Source organism: Mauremys reevesii, linkage group 1 (assembly GCF_016161935.1).
Source record: "Mauremys reevesii isolate NIE-2019 linkage group 1, ASM1616193v1, whole genome shotgun sequence".
Lineage (NCBI taxonomy): Eukaryota > Metazoa > Chordata > Testudines > Geoemydidae > Mauremys > Mauremys reevesii.
Window position 1 is genome coordinate 68,631,942 of NC_052623.1, and position 15,715 is coordinate 68,647,656.

The following is a 15,715-nucleotide window of genomic DNA, read 5'->3' on the forward strand; positions in this document are numbered from 1 at the left end:
TTAATCGAGACTCAAATCAGCTATTCCATTAATTTGCCTAGGATTGATGTCAGACTGATAGGCCTATTATTATTTGGGTTATCCCATTTACCATTTTTAAATATCTTCCAGTCTTTTGGAACTTCTCCAATGTTGCAAGTCTTATTGAAAATCAACATTAATGGTCCAGCAAGCTCCTCAGCCTGTTCTTTTAAAACTCTTGGATGCAAGTTATCTGGACCTGTTGATTTAAAAATGTCTAACTTTAGTAGCTGTGTGTAATGTCCTCCTAAGATACTAGTGGAATGCAAAGAGTGTTACAATCATCATGAGGTATGACTACAGCATCTGTTTTTCTCCCAGTACAGAATGAGAAATATTTACTGAACACTTCTGCCTTTCCTGCATTATTATTCATAATTCTACCATTTCCATCTAGAAATGGACCAATATCATTATTAGGACTCTTTTTGTTCCTAATATACTTTTAAAAGTCCTTCTTATTTTCTGGCCAACAGACTTGAGGACATTTCTCCTTGTGTCTCTTTGCTTCACTTATAAATTTTCTATTCCCATTTTTTCTTCACATTTTTATGATTAAATTCTTTCTCCCAGCTGATTTGACTTACAATTGTCTTCAGCTTTGTTCCACTGGCCTGTTTAAAGAACCAAGTGTATAGATATTACTGGCTTGGACTTGTTTGCACAAAGTCATGATCACTTATACCTAAACTACCAGTAATTTTTAATTCTGTGATCAATTCCTTTTTATCTGTCAAGACGAGGTCTAATATAAAATTCCCCCATCTTGGATGCAACACTCTTTGAGTTAGGAAATTGTCACCTATAATATCTGGAGATTATGAGGATGTTTTAGTACTGGCAGAATGAGACCTCCAGCATATGTCACTCAGATTGAAGTCCCCCATGATTACACAGCATTTTTTCCCCTAAACATAATAATCAGGTGCTTAAGGAGCTGGTTATCCTGTTTCCCACTGTGCTTTGGTGGTCTGTAGCATACACAAAGAAATACCCCCATTTTGGGCTTTATCTGTTAGGACATTGATCCAGAAGCATTCAAGATCATTTTCTTCTGAGTTATCAGTGACTTGGAAACAGGTAATGCCATTTTTACATAGAGTACCACTCCCTCTCCCCGTTTTCCCACTCAATCCTTCCTAAATAGTTTTTAACCATTGATTTTAGCATTCCAGTCATGCGAATCATCCCACCAGGTTTCAGTAGTACCAACTAGATCGATAATAATGACAAACACATGTTGAAGAAACATCCTGAAAGCAATCTATACCTGTCAAGGAAGTGTTTTCTGTGCACACAGATAAAATCTATCCTAATCACAATATTCATTTTTCCAAAGCAACAGAACAACAAAATATTTCTCGAATTGCAGTTAATGATTACAGCTGGGAGAGTGAGTTTGTGGAAAAGCCCACTTCTAGAATCATATATTTCTTTTTATTCCTATTTCACTATATCTTGTGTAGATGAGTCTATATACATAATCTCACTTTCCAAAGAGGTTTAAGTGAAAATGAGGAGATACAAGACATGTTCACATCAGCAAAAAGTTTAGATTTTTCTAAAAGAAATTCATGTCATATCTATGTCTGTGTAGCGAGGAGGCATGCCTCTCTCAGAGGTGGAAGCGGAGGGAACGCCGCAAGCCACTTGAGCCAGGAGGACCACACCCTGCATGCCAGAAGCAGAGGGGTGGGACAGGAAGTGGAAGTATAAAAGGCTGGCCCAACAGCTCTGTTGGGAGGGAGCTGCTGAAGGAAACTGATGTTTCTTCCCTGCTGCTGGAGTGGGATGCCAAGGAGAACTACTGCTACCCCAGGGACCAGCCTGAGCTTCTAGAGAGCCCTGCAACACCCAGTGCTGAGGAGCTGCTACTGCTACTCTTGGCAGTGTATCCCAGGGAGACTGAGGACAATTCCTGGATGCAGGTACACCTGAAGGGGAGAGTAGGATGCAGCCCAGGGGAACTGGGCAACAGTCTGGTTGGGAGCTGACCTGAAACAAGGTCAGTGTGTTGTGAGTGGATCCCTGTGGACCCAGTGGCAGAGCACTCTGCTGCTGCTAGGGCACTGGGCAAGGGTGTGGTGGAGTTGGGTGGGCCCACCTACCCCCTGCCATGCTACCCCTGGGGTGGCAGTACTCCCCTTCCTTAGGCCAGGAGGCCTGTGCTCCTTGGGTGTCCCTACCTGAGCCCCATAGACTGTGCTTGGTGCTCACCTGTGCCAGAGCCCTGCTTAAAGGTGGGGTGAACAGACTGCAACAGCTCTGCCTGATGGCAGGCCAGAGCCTGGGCTGTCTGCTGCCCCACCTCGCTTAACAGCTGGCCAAATAGACTGATATCGCTCTGCCTAGTTGCAGGCCAGAGGCCAGACTGTTTAGGGCTCTGCCTCACTTGAAGTCTGGGGCCCCCTGAGAAACACTAATTCCCCCCCCCCCTCTTTTTTCCTTTGCTTGGAAAAGACTTCTAACAGACCAAACTGCAAGGAGGCATGGCCTCCCTCAGAGGCAGAAGCAGAGGGATGGCCATGCCAGCTTACAGTCTGCTATTACAAAACTCTGCATTGCTGTTACTTATAGGCTAAAATTTGTCTCCGGTGGCGCAGAGCATTCAGATTTTCAATTTTGCTTTTGTAGAAATAAAAACCAAAAGCATGTATATGATATAAAGTTAATTCATTGATATACCCCCCCTCCATCATAGATAGTAGGGTAACTGATGATTATCTATTTTACATGTATTGGGGCAAATTCACCCCGGTGTAACTCAATTGACTTCTGGCTCCACTGTGTATTACTCATAGGGTATTCAAATAAGACTGAACAGACCTAGTAAATGTACCACAGGGAAAACTCTTACACTGGCAGAGTGATGGACTATTATTTATTACAGGTTTCAGAGTAGCAGCCGTGTTAGTCTGTATCCGCAAAAAAACCAGGAGTACTTGTGGCACCTTAAAGACTAACATAAATTTGTTAGTCTTTAAGGTGCCACAAGTACTCCTGTTTTTTTTATTATTTATTAGTTATTTAAGTGCTGCTAATGTGATAAATAGACCTACTAGGTCTTTTCTTACGTTCACGGCTATGACAAGGGAAACAAGTTACATGGCATTTTAGATTTTTAATAATAATAATTAATAATCAAATGGAAGTGTTTCCAGCAGATACCACGAAGGCTGCTTAATGAGTTGCTTTGCCCCCATACTCGCAGCAAATGAATGCACCACTGCAATTAATTGGTTTTACTTTTAGTAAAGAGGCAATGTAAATGCTCTGAAGTCAGACTACTGCCAATAAAGTCACCCGAGTTATATTTTTTTAATAATAACTAATACTAAATCTTCAATGCCACGAGTGAAAGAATCAGCTGATAAGTTTCACATATATCTGCTGACCAAAGAGGATTGGTAAACCTGGGTTTCATTTTATTCTCTGGAGGGAAATGTGCTAAAGTGGACACAGAGTCTTCTGCCCATGTAAACCTGTCCTCTTTTGCCTCCTCCCTTCCAATCTGTTCCTATCCCGTCTTCACTCATCTGACTTCTCATCCCAGTCTCCTTGCCCAGCCAGCCACAGTCCCCCAGGACTCCTAATCTGATTTTATTCTCCCACCCACCCATTGGCTTCCAGTCCCAATTTCCCTGCCCAGATAATCCCGGTCTTCCCCTGGGTTCCCAGTCTCCTTGCCAGGCCAGTCACATTTTCGTAAGATAGCAATGTTGTAAGTCTTTTATAGCCTAACTGGGTGCTAGTAATGGAGATGACTTGATGCTCTTACGTGGGTTTTCTAATGGTGGGAAAAGAGGTCAAAGGAAGCCTACAAAAAGAAATCGCCAAAAGCTACAAAAGACTCAGTCAGAATATGACTTTTAGCACTCCTCGGATAAAATCCTGCTTTCACTGACGTCAGTGGGAGCTTTGCCATTCATTTTAGTGGATCCTTTAGAGGGCTGAGTGCAATGCAGGGCATCCAGTGAAATTAATAAAGATCTATGTCCCAGAAGTGGCAAGTCCAGCTTGGTGGGAAGAGTGGTCATCTCTGCATCTGCTAGAGTTTTGCTAGAAGCACAAAGGAGTGCATATTACCCCTTTTAAAAGGCCCAAGGTTTATAACAGACCAGCATAGTTCTTCAATTTATCTAAATTCCCCTCTCTACAAGTAAACTAAACAATTAAATGACATTCACTTATTTTCCATGCACTGGATGTATGAGTTTTTCATTGCATTGCAATTCACATTATTTTTAAGACTTCATCGACTATCTAATGTGAACTTTATTTTCTGCTTGTTCTTATGCTTTACACATCTGGTGAGGAGGAGCATTTTTCAAGCTTTTTCTCACTATTCTTCTCCTTCCAAGTATTGCTATTCTTCTTTGAAAGGACTAAAGGTAAAATAAAAGTGGTGTGTGTGCAGGGGAGAACCAACAACCCGAAAAGAATCTTTCTGGTAACATGTTACCAGTGTGCTGTAAACCAGGCCTAATGCAATAGTGCAAAAATTATTGGAAATGGTCATATTTAAAGTATGTGTCTTTTTCTTTTCCTTTTTTTAAACAAGCACTCCACTTTCAGCAGAGATGGAGCCTGGGTAACAAAAGCATTTTGCTCCAAGTCACAGCAGAGTTCTCTGAGGTTATTCTTTCAATCCAGGATCAAAGTGACAGGCTCAAAAGAGCTTATTAAAGACAGAGTTGGAGCAGATAGAGTGGTAGAGGCACAGCTGTTTCAGGTGAAAAAGGCAAGATTTGTCAGAGGTTCCTCAGAAGGTGTATAATAAACTATTTGGGAGCTATCCCCATAGTGAATGCCCAGCTGCCTAACTCAGATCTATTGCAGCAGTTCAAGGATGAAATGCAGTGTAACCTGACCTGATTAAACCTTGACAGTGCCCTTGTATGAACAATGCACATCTAAGTGCTGCCCTCATTCACAAGAATGCTTGAGTGCTGTTAATATCTTGGGCTGTGTTTACAAAGTCATTCAGTCAGCATGATGTTGGACAGTGGCAGGAACAGTCTATTCCAATCTAAGGCACAAAAAGACTGTCACACAGGAGGAGAAAGATTACATTTAGTGGCAGTGTAGCTGCAAAAGTGGACTATTAACTTCTAATGGAACCCTTTCTTCTTCTGAAAAGCTACAGAGAGATGGCATTAAACTGCTACTGCCAGAGAGAGAGTGAGCAGGAGCAGATTGGCTAGTTCTCAGGTCAGGATGTTATGCTACAAGCACAGGCCTCCTTCTAGATCAGGCAAATGCCATCCTCCTGCCTCTGGACTGTATAATACAAGGCTTCTCTCATGCAGGCAAACACCTATTTTAAATCCTGGATGCTAGTGAATGGTGGTAATGGAAAGAGGTTGGGAGAGGGCAGGAACCGTAGCCACAGCAAGTGGTGGTACTTATGGTGTGAATATGGCGCTGGCATTAGGACTTGAAGATCAGAATTTTACTTTCTGCTCCTCAGTTTGGGACTACGGGATGTGGTAAATTAGGCAGCCCCAAAACTACAGGTTATAGACTTCTGTGATTAAGTGTTAATGTGTCAAAAAAGAGTCTTTTTGCATAATGTGTGACAATCTTTTAAACTCCTCAAAAACATTTTACAATAAAGAAGTCCCTGTACACTCTGTGGTGGTGTGTGTGCATGAAGGGGAGTGGTGGATAGAGTGGAAGCCTCTCTAACTGGACCCCTGAAAGATAAATATTTCTGAAGAATGTTTCTGTAGACAAAAACTCCTGGTAACTCGCTCTCCCTGACCTTCCAAGGTGAGGCTTAGCAAAGGAAATCAAAGCCCAAATGTTAGCCAAAAGGGCTCGTTTCCCCCTGGAGCTTACCTAATTACACCAAGGAGGCACGGAGACAGGAAGACGAGTACCACACCCTTTATTGATCGGTCAGCTGAGCGGGTGTTCCTCTCGGCTAGTGCCAGAGAAAGAGACACACCTTACATGGCCAGATGGGCTTACCTTTATACCCCGAAACAAACAACTTAGCCTACGTTTGTCTACGTCATTTGGTTGACCTGTAGAACCTGTACATGCATCTGTTAGGGGATAATTGGATATGCAGGATACATATATCATTTTGTGGGGGCTACAAGATACATCTGTTGAGGATACATTTGTCATTCTGAAGGGGACACAAGATACATCCGTTGACCCTTTGTACTAGATACTTTGGATGCATACATGTGAACGCAGCTGCATACACTTGGGGAGCCAACATATACTTGGGGAGCCAAACAAAACTGATAAGCGAAATAGCTGACTTAGGTAGATACACGGCCTTCAGTCTAATGAGTTCTGTAAGCTTTCCAACACAGTTTGGACAAGCATAACATAACTTTGGTTTACTCAGGCCTAATACGGAAAGGCTTCATTAGCACTATAATTTTCCAACACAAAGAGCCCACTGGTGAGCTGACTCCTCCTACTTCACCCAAACTAGGCCAACAAGATCCCTTATAAAACTAGATGAGCCTGCTGTTTTAATTCCTTGGGCTCATAGGTGGTGGCTTTGCTACCAGGATCAGTGTTTAGCAAAAGTTAACTGTTGCTGAAAGCTTTTGCACTGGTCTGCCAAAGTTTCTCTATCCTGGCAAAAGTCACAAAAAAGAGGACTTTAAAGTGTGACTGTTACTGATTTGTATTTAATTGGTTAATGTTTACTGATTTTGGATGTTAATAGTGTCAAACTTCAACAGTCTGATAAAAAGAAAAGTTAGTATTTGCCCTTCAAATGGCTTCCTCTTCCATTTCTTATTTGGTACATAGCATTGGCTGAAGCTTTAACAACTCTGTGACAGAGGTCACTAAATGGTCAAAACAAAAACATCCTAAATGTTGTATTACAGGGGTGAACAAACTCACAGATTCAAGACTTAGTTCAGTGGTGCCTGAACCTGTTACAGGGATATATAAGTGATAACAACACTGAGATGAATATCCTCCTATCCTCTTGCTTGCCCAGGAAAGCCTGCTTTCCAGGTGGTAGGAGAAGGCTTGTCACTGGGGTAAACTACTGGGATTCTCCTTTATTCTGCTTTTCTGGTGAACAGGATTGCAAAGCACAGGTTGTCCCAGGTTGGATTTGGGTCTCCTGAACTGGAACTCATGATGAGCTGCTGCTCTAGTTTGACTTTTCTTGCAATGCCAATATGCACCAAGTACTGACAAGCATTTTAACAAATGTTTGAAGTTTGCTTATATTGGCAATGGCCTCTTTATCTTTGTTAAATACTAATTGTTCTTATATGAGGGCCTTTGTTGTTTAAACAGACTCTTATTCACTCATCTGAACCTAATTAAGTCCCAGGAGACTGTCTGCTCCAGGGGGAAGTAATTATGCACATTGGAGTAATCCAAGGGGGCCTGGGTATTTAATCTAGGGCTGCCACAAATTATTTCCTATTTTTGGTAATATTTACAGTACCACCTGGAAATCCCCAGTGAGATTAGGGCCTGATTATGCTAGGTGATGTACATAAATGGAGTCAGACAGTCTTTGTCCCAAAGAACTTATTACCTAAATGGATGAGATGGGAAGACAGTATTGTTGCCATTTTAAGGTTAAATGACTTGTCCAAGGAAGTCTCTGGCAGATCTAGGAACTGAATCCAGATCTTCTGAGTCCAGGACCAGAGTTCCACACTACTAGTAAGAAGGTATACCTCTGACCATACTTGGAAATTCACTGCTGCTCCTCTGCTAGATTCCAGATAACAGGCAAACCTTAACGAGGCCAATATTTCAGTCTGATTCAGCTGTTCGGGGTTGGGAGAGAGTTTTCAGATTAATTAACGCTTCTTAACTCTGACACTTTCCAGTGTACCTAGACACTGTGTTTCAATCCTATCTGGAATAGATTTTGTGCTATTACCATCACTAAAGTTCTGATGACTGCTCACTATTCATGCAAATATTTGGTAATAGATTTCTATAATGTTGTATTGCTCAAAAAGGGTGGTGGGTCCATTTGGGATGGGGAAAGGAAGCTTGGAAGAGCTTCATCCCAGCTAGCACAACAGCTGGCTAAGATTTCGTTCTACCACAGCATGGAGCACTCTCTGTACCTTGAGATTTGTGACTTACCGAGATGGTGTGACTTCTCCCACCTGCCATGGTGTTCCCCCAGGTGTAACCAAGAGCAGAATTTGTGCTGTAGCATACACCTCTACCCTGATATAACGTGACCTGATATAACACGAATTCGCATATAGCACGGTAACACCGGAGCTCTGGCAGCGGAGATGGGGCAGCGATTTCAAGGGCCCAGGCTCCCCGCAGCAGCTGAAGCCCGGGGCCCTTTAAATCACCGCTGGAGCCCTGCTGCTGCTACCCTGGGGCTGCGGCAGTGGGGCTTGGGCGGCAATTTAAAGGGCCCGGGGCTCCAGCTGCTGCAGGGAGCCCTGGGCCCTTTAAATCACCACTGGAGCCCTGCCACTGCTACCCATGGGCTCCAGCAGTGGGGATCGAGTGGCGATTTAAAGGGCCCAGGGCTCCCCATGGCTGGAGCTCTGGGCTCTTAATCAGTGCTGGAGCCGTGCCACTGATACTATGATATAACGGGATTTCACCTATAAAGCAGTAGGGATTTTGGCTCCCGAGGATGGCATTGTATCGGGGTAGAGGTGTATTTATTACTGGTAATGATGCACAAGCTGGAAAGAATACAGTTTGGCTTTCTGATCCCAGGTTGAATTAGAAGACTGGCAATCAACAAAAAAAGCCCCATCTCATTTTATGAGTAAAATGAGCAAATTTCCACTCAGGTCTCTCTGAGGGACAATTAACATGGAACCTGCTGCATTGTGATGCAATTTTTATAGTCACTTTTAGAGCAATACCACACTTTAACCCCAAACTGATAGAAAGGTCCATGCCAAATTACACACACACACTATCTGAATATGGAAGTTGTTCTCTAATTGTTGGACGTAAGCTTGACTGGCTTTGAATTAACAGTTAAAGCTGTATTCATTAATCTTAACAGGGAAGAGCAGGCAGACTGTCACAACATACCTCAGTTCAGTAGTCATGTGGAGCAGGTGAGAGAACATTAGCCATTTACAAAGTGCAGCAGCTGATCTCCATCAGTCCCTATCACCCAATGATGGAGAAGAAAACAACCAGCTGAGATATCAAAAAATGTATGATTTATCTAAAATTCCAGGGTCCCAATGAGCAAGATACAACCTACAATTACACAGAATGATTAAACTTAAAGCATTTTTTAAATGCTTTACCACCTCAAGTCCTGCTTAGGACACAATTCGTAAATGTATTATAATTTATGGTCTATTTGCCATATGTACAGCTTCTGGAAAAATATTTCCTTTGGGAAATAAGCATGAAATTCTTTTGAACAAAATATTCAGCATGGGAAAAACAATTCAGATAAAACACAATGACCTGAAACCGCAGATGGGACAAAGTCAGAGGCCAATTTTCCCAAAACTGAGAGAGATTATAGGGATTATTTGGGTCCAGAATTTTGGTTTGGGCCCACTCTGATCTGAAATCTATGCCAAATTGAGCCAAAACTTTTTTGAGATTAAACAAGTTTATTACTAAGGTATCTGAATATTTTATCATATGGGTCATTCTTTTGGTTCTCTCTCCCACTTATGTAAACATATATATATCAGGAGTCAGCAGCCTCTGGCACGTGGCTCACCAGGGTAAGTACCCGGGCGACCCTTGGCAGTTTGTTTATCTGTCGCGTCGGCAGGTTTGGCCGATCGCGGCTCCCAGTGGCTTCCCACTGCCCCCATTGGCCTGGGATGGTGAACTGTGGCCAGTGGGAGCCGCGATCGGCCGAACCTGCCAACACTGCAGGTAAACAAACTGGCCTGGCCCGCCAGGGTGCTTACCCTAGTGAGCTGCGTGCCAGAGGTTGCCGACCCCTGATATATATGGTGGTATTGTTGCATGTGTACCACTAGCATTTAAGGCCTTGATGTGAACTCTCTGAAACTCTCAAAAGAACTTATGTAGAAAAATCTTGAAAGCACAAGAGATTTGGCTACATCTCAGAACAACTTCCCTGTTTCTGGATATTTTTCTGAACCAAAGCATAGAATATTTTCATGTTAAACCATCAAAATAATTACCTACTTTTGGGCTTTATTAAAATCTCTGCACATATGGACTAACCCATATGCATATAAAAGAGAATACACCTCCCTGCACAAAGCATGAATAATCTAATTCTGAGCAGAGAATTCCATGGAGTTTGTTAGGATGGGGGATAGAATTCACTTCCTCACTGATAGGCAAATGCAGATTGGCTGTGGCCACTATTCTATCTCATAGGCTGGAATAATGGCTAATGCTCTTTTATACCTCCTACATTGGGGTCAAAGCCACTGATCCATGTAGTTAGAATATCCTGTGGTCCTTCCCCATGCCTGTCCTCAAATTCCCACTCAAAGCTGGCCTATCTTTAGCTGGTGTGGAACTCCCTTTCATGGTGCACAGGAGATATAGCTTATAACCAACACTGTACTTCTTAATGGTTGCCCAGAGAGCTTTGTGCCATGCTCTGTCAAAGGCCTTCTTGAAGTCAACAAAGACATGGTAGATGTCCTGCTGGTGTTGCAAATACTTCTCACATAGGACACTAAGATTGAAAATCTGTCTGTGGTGTTATTTTCAGGATGAAAGCCAGCCTGTTCTTCAGTGATGATGATCTCTGCTTGTGGCTTCAATCTGTTCAATATGACTTTCAACATCACTTTGCTGGGATGGCTAATTAAGCATATGGTCCAGTAATTTTGACACAATTGCAGGTTGCCTTTCTTTGGCAGAGTGACTAGTGACTGTGTCCACATGGAGCGCCACTCACTGATCTACCAGATCTTGTTGCGGATCCTAAGGTTTACATGACAAAAAGGGTTAATTTAAAAAATGCACATGTTGGATCTACCAGGTTGTTAGAACTCAATCATAACTTTTTTTCTTTAAAGTTAGTGACTTACCTTGTAAAGATTCATAAGCAGGCTAAATTGAGAATTGAATTGATCCAAAATGTTTATGTTGAATATACAAATTATGTTTCTACATTTTGTTTACATTCTTCATTTAACCTAATTTTGTTCCACGGCCAACTAAAGTTTTGCACTTACAAGTTTTGTGCATTCTACTGATTTTATTTTGTCAATGACAGGGGTTCTCAAACTGCAGGTTGAGACCCCTCAAGGAGTGTGAGGTTATTACATGGCAGGTCGCGAGCTGTCAACCTCCAATCCAAACCCTGCTTTGCCTCCAGCATTTATAATGGTGTTAAATATATAAAATGTGTTTTTAATGTGTAAGGGGGGGGTCACACTCAGGCTTGCTATATGAAAGTACAAAAGTTTGAGAACCACTGTTCAGCCTGTAACCTGTGTTACTGTGTTGGATAATGTTTAAAATGTGGTTATAAAAAGTGGCTTGAGTAGGATATGAAATATTAGGGCTGGATGGAAAACACGAATTCTGTTTTGTGAAAAATTTAGGTTTTTGATATTATTTATTCCAGAGACAAGAATCTACCCCAGAATAGCCAACAGCCTGATGGCTAGGGTACTCAGCAGGACTATGGAAGACACAAATTCTGACTGCTCTGACTGAGTCAGCAGAAAGTTGAACTTGGGTCTCACTGGGCTATTGGCTGGTCTGGATCTCTCCTTTCACCCCCACCAGAAAATCCATCTTAGATCTGAAAACTTCCAACAAAACTTTCATCAAAACCAATATTTCTGTGACATCTGTTTCAACTAGTCTGTGTTTTTTGATGTAAATTCCCAATTGTCTCTAGTAAATTTCAACTATGAATACAAATGTGGTGAGCATTCCAGGAGATACAATATGAAAATGAACTGGCACCTTTGCCAATCTTGTGAAATATACTTATCTCTGTGTTTGTATTTTGGTTTTTCTCATTCCTGAGCTTTAAGGATACATATTTGGGTCATCTATGAATTTCTAATATGAGGGGGGGGGGGAAAGAGCCTCATATGTGCTCATTCATTTTGAAAATAAAGGTGATGAGTTTGTTACTTAAGTCAAAGCTTAGGTACTTGGTTGTACATCTTGGTTGTTCCTTTTGTTAAAGTAGATTAATAGAGTGATGAGGCATACTTATTTAGACCTCAGATGTACTCCTTGGGCATAATGAGTGAGCAAAGCATTTAGCTGTACCATTTGTATTCCTGTCAGCCAGCTGGAGTCTAGTACAAGGGACGGGAATGATTATACAAAGACAGATGTGCATTTATATTGGATATTGTATTTAGAAAAATGGCAAATGTTAGTGGTATTAGTCAAATGCTTGCATCTAGTTGCTTGAAGATTTTAGAGCTAAAAAAAAACCAAAACACATTGATGCACTTTTTTCTTCACTTTCCAAAATGAATGGAGTGTGGATGAAGGATTCATGTTGTGCCTGGATATATCCCCAAATTCCTTTTACTCTGAGAATTGACTGCAACCATAACCCTATCACATAAGGAAGACCTCTGTTGGAATGGGACACATCACCACCCAAGGAATTTGTAGGACATCTGGTAAATCAACAGCATTATCACAAACATCATGGCCAAGAATCTGTATTTTAGCAACAGTATGTTCATTTTCCAAACATTCCAGCTGAGAGAGCTGCTCAGAACAGTCCCACCAAACACCAGATGGTTGGTTGATAAGCCAGTATTCTATATACACAGAAGCCTTTTCTTCTATCATTAGCCATCCTCTTGCATAGAGAACAAATATTTATTATAGACAGGCTCTTTTGTCCTACAACCTGCTGAAGAAAATTATATACTATACAAATGCACATATCACTTTATGGGAAAGAGATATGGAGAACTTTCTCATTCATTTTTCTAGTCATAGGCTTGGATTTAGGTGAAATCTAAGTGACTGACTGCCTCCATTTCATGCTGAATGATGCTAAAATATTTTAAGGCAAACTACCACATACTACATTTAGTTCATTTAAAAGATTACTTTTATATCATACATTTTATCACTTTAGAATGCTGTGGAGTCAAACCCAGCATAAAGCTGCTCTAACAAGATGGTAAACATAATTACCATAGGCCAAATCCTGAAGCCCTTATTCAGGCACAGCTCTCAATGAAAGTTTTGACTAGCCGAATATGGACTTCGGATATGGCTCCAGAATAGAAAATCAGATTGTAAAGTAGCCCATGCATAGAATCTTAGTGCCTTGCAAAACTTACTTTGTCCTCTTGTATGGACAAAAGGGAAAAAACCCTATATTAGGCAATCTTAATTCTGACACTTAAGGTTCTGAAGTCAGGCACTCAAAAATTAACATTTGTTTCATGTAGCTTTTTATGTAATATAAATATTTAAAACTGATCATTCTTGACTGGGGTTGCCATATTCTTCTCCATTTACTTTCTTAGGTCTGATCCTGCAAACCCGTACACGCATACTTTAGCACGTGACTAGTGCCATTAAAGCCAACAGGATTACTCATGTGGTTAAATACATGTGCAAATTTTTGCATGTAGTTTGAGTCTTCAACCTGAAGGCTGGGATTTTCCAAGGGGCCTGACTTTCAGTGGGAGTTGGGTGTCTAAAAACTTTAGGCCCCTTTGAGGTAGGAGATTGCCTTTGTTTCATGTGTTATGCTTAGCACTGTACATTGTTGCTTAATAAAAGCTGAGATGTCAAGTAGTTACCCAATAGAATGTTAGCAAGCTTTGGTCCCTACAAAGGCGACCATGTCACCTCTGGATAGCAGAGGTGACATGGAGGAGTGCCCATTTTCCATGCCCAGATAGTGTAGGTTAAACTCTGGCCCCAACAAAGTGAATGGATGTTTTGCTGAGTCAGTGAAAAGAAATTAGTGTAATTGTGGTGATCTGTTTCTGAGATCAAGAGATTGAAAAATGCAAGTAAAAAAAAAAAGCAAACAGGCTAATATATTTGAAATAGGATTTAATGGAACTAGTTAATTCTGATCTTTTATATAGCTTTTTTAAAAGATGTAATATCCTTTTCTGTCATGTCAAGCGAAATATTACTTTCCCAAAATGTATGCGTTTAGCACAGATTGTTTACCTTGTGCTAGATGTAGGCAAGGCTACAAGACTTATTTTCCCTTTATTCTTATCTCAGGGAAACAGTCCACTGACGACAGCCTTTTGTCTGGGAGAGATTTGGTCACGTTTCACCTTAAACCAGTGCAGGAAAAGAGGGGCATATTAAAGAAGTTTTAACAACCAGCAGCAGTTACATTCATTTGGCAGCATTTTTTCCCTCTAACTGCAACATAGACACAACTTATAACTGCAACATAGCTAAATGCTGGCTTGTAATCCTTTAAGAGTAACTTCTACCAGAGACATCAATTGAAAATGTTGGTAAAGACATGCACATACAGCAAAAATACAAACCAATAAACCCCCCCAAACAAACCACGATCAGGGATGGCTCCAGGCCCCAGCGCATGCTTGGGGCAGCAAGCTGCGGGGGGCGCTCTGCCGGCGCCGTGAGGGCAGCAGGCAGGGTGCCTTCGGTGGCTTGTCTGCAGAGGGTCCGCTGGTCCCATGGCTTCAGCAGACCTCCCGCAGGCATGACTGCGGAGGGTCCGCCGAAGCTGCGGCTCCAGCAGCCCCTCCGCAGGCAAGCCACCGAAGGCACCCTGCCTGCCATGTTTAGGGCGGCAAAATGCCTAGAGCCGCCCTTGACCACGATCCACAATCAACACAGCAAAAAACAGTAACAACCTCTGAGACTTCACTTTGACATAGCTGAGTCATAGGGAGCACTGATTTGGAGGACTCATCCATCAATCTGCTACAAGGCCAAGACTGGAAGTGTGCATGAGTTGCAGTGTAAAAATTGCATATCAGAGTGAAATTAGCTGGTTGACAGTGTACTTTTTTTAGCACTCTGCTGGACCAGGCCAACAACTAAATATCAGACTTCAAGAGATTATGTGGATGAAGGGTAATAAATATTGAATGTATAAAATTGTCACATCTTCACATGTGACAGTTGGAATCTGATTGAAGTTGAGATAATTGGGATGACGTTTAATAAATAAGGAATTCCTCCCAGCAACATCTGGTATAAGTGAGAATTATTTATATTAACATGCCCAGAGGCAGCTTTAACTTGTAGAACAGATTTTTGTGTGTGTGTGGCTTCTGCCAGCCATTTGCAAGAGGAAAATATGTTTACATAATTCCTTTGGCTAGTTCCACTCTCAAAACAAAACAAATCCTCTTCTGTTTTCTGGTATCTCACCCCTCCACACAAATGACATGATTTCTCCATTGCCTGGCACATTGCACAGTCATTTTCACGTATCACAGTAAGTGAGTGAACTATCGGAATTTGGTAGCTTTTTACACTTTGCACAGGTTTAAATGGTTACTCTATGGCAAGGTAGTGGTAATTCATAAGATCCAAAGTACCTGCAATGTACTGAAGTTCAAAAAAGCAGAATATTTTTGTGAACACTTCTGACAAATGTGGATAAATCGCCTAAGTATTTTAAGGAAAGTAAAAGTTCAAATGACATTCTGTGGTAGCAAGGAGAAAATTTTACATTTTTAAATGCTTCCTTTAATTTCAGGTACTTAGATACACCAACTCAAATCTTGAGCAAAGTCATCCAACACTGCATTTTCAGTTAATCAAGCCATGTATTTTAATAGTCACTGGT

General features: G+C 41.6%; 1 long non-coding RNA gene across 1 annotated transcript in view; it reads left to right on the forward strand.

Moving 5' to 3' along the window:
* Positions 1-1,776: 1,776 nt before the first annotated feature.
* The window catches only part of LOC120397996, a 149,199-nt gene continuing 135,260 nt past the window's right edge, over positions 1,777-15,715 (forward strand). Inside the window, exon 1 of the long non-coding RNA XR_005594128.1 lies at positions 1,777-1,949. This is a non-coding gene — a long non-coding RNA (uncharacterized LOC120397996). The remainder of the gene's footprint in view (positions 1,950-15,715) is intronic.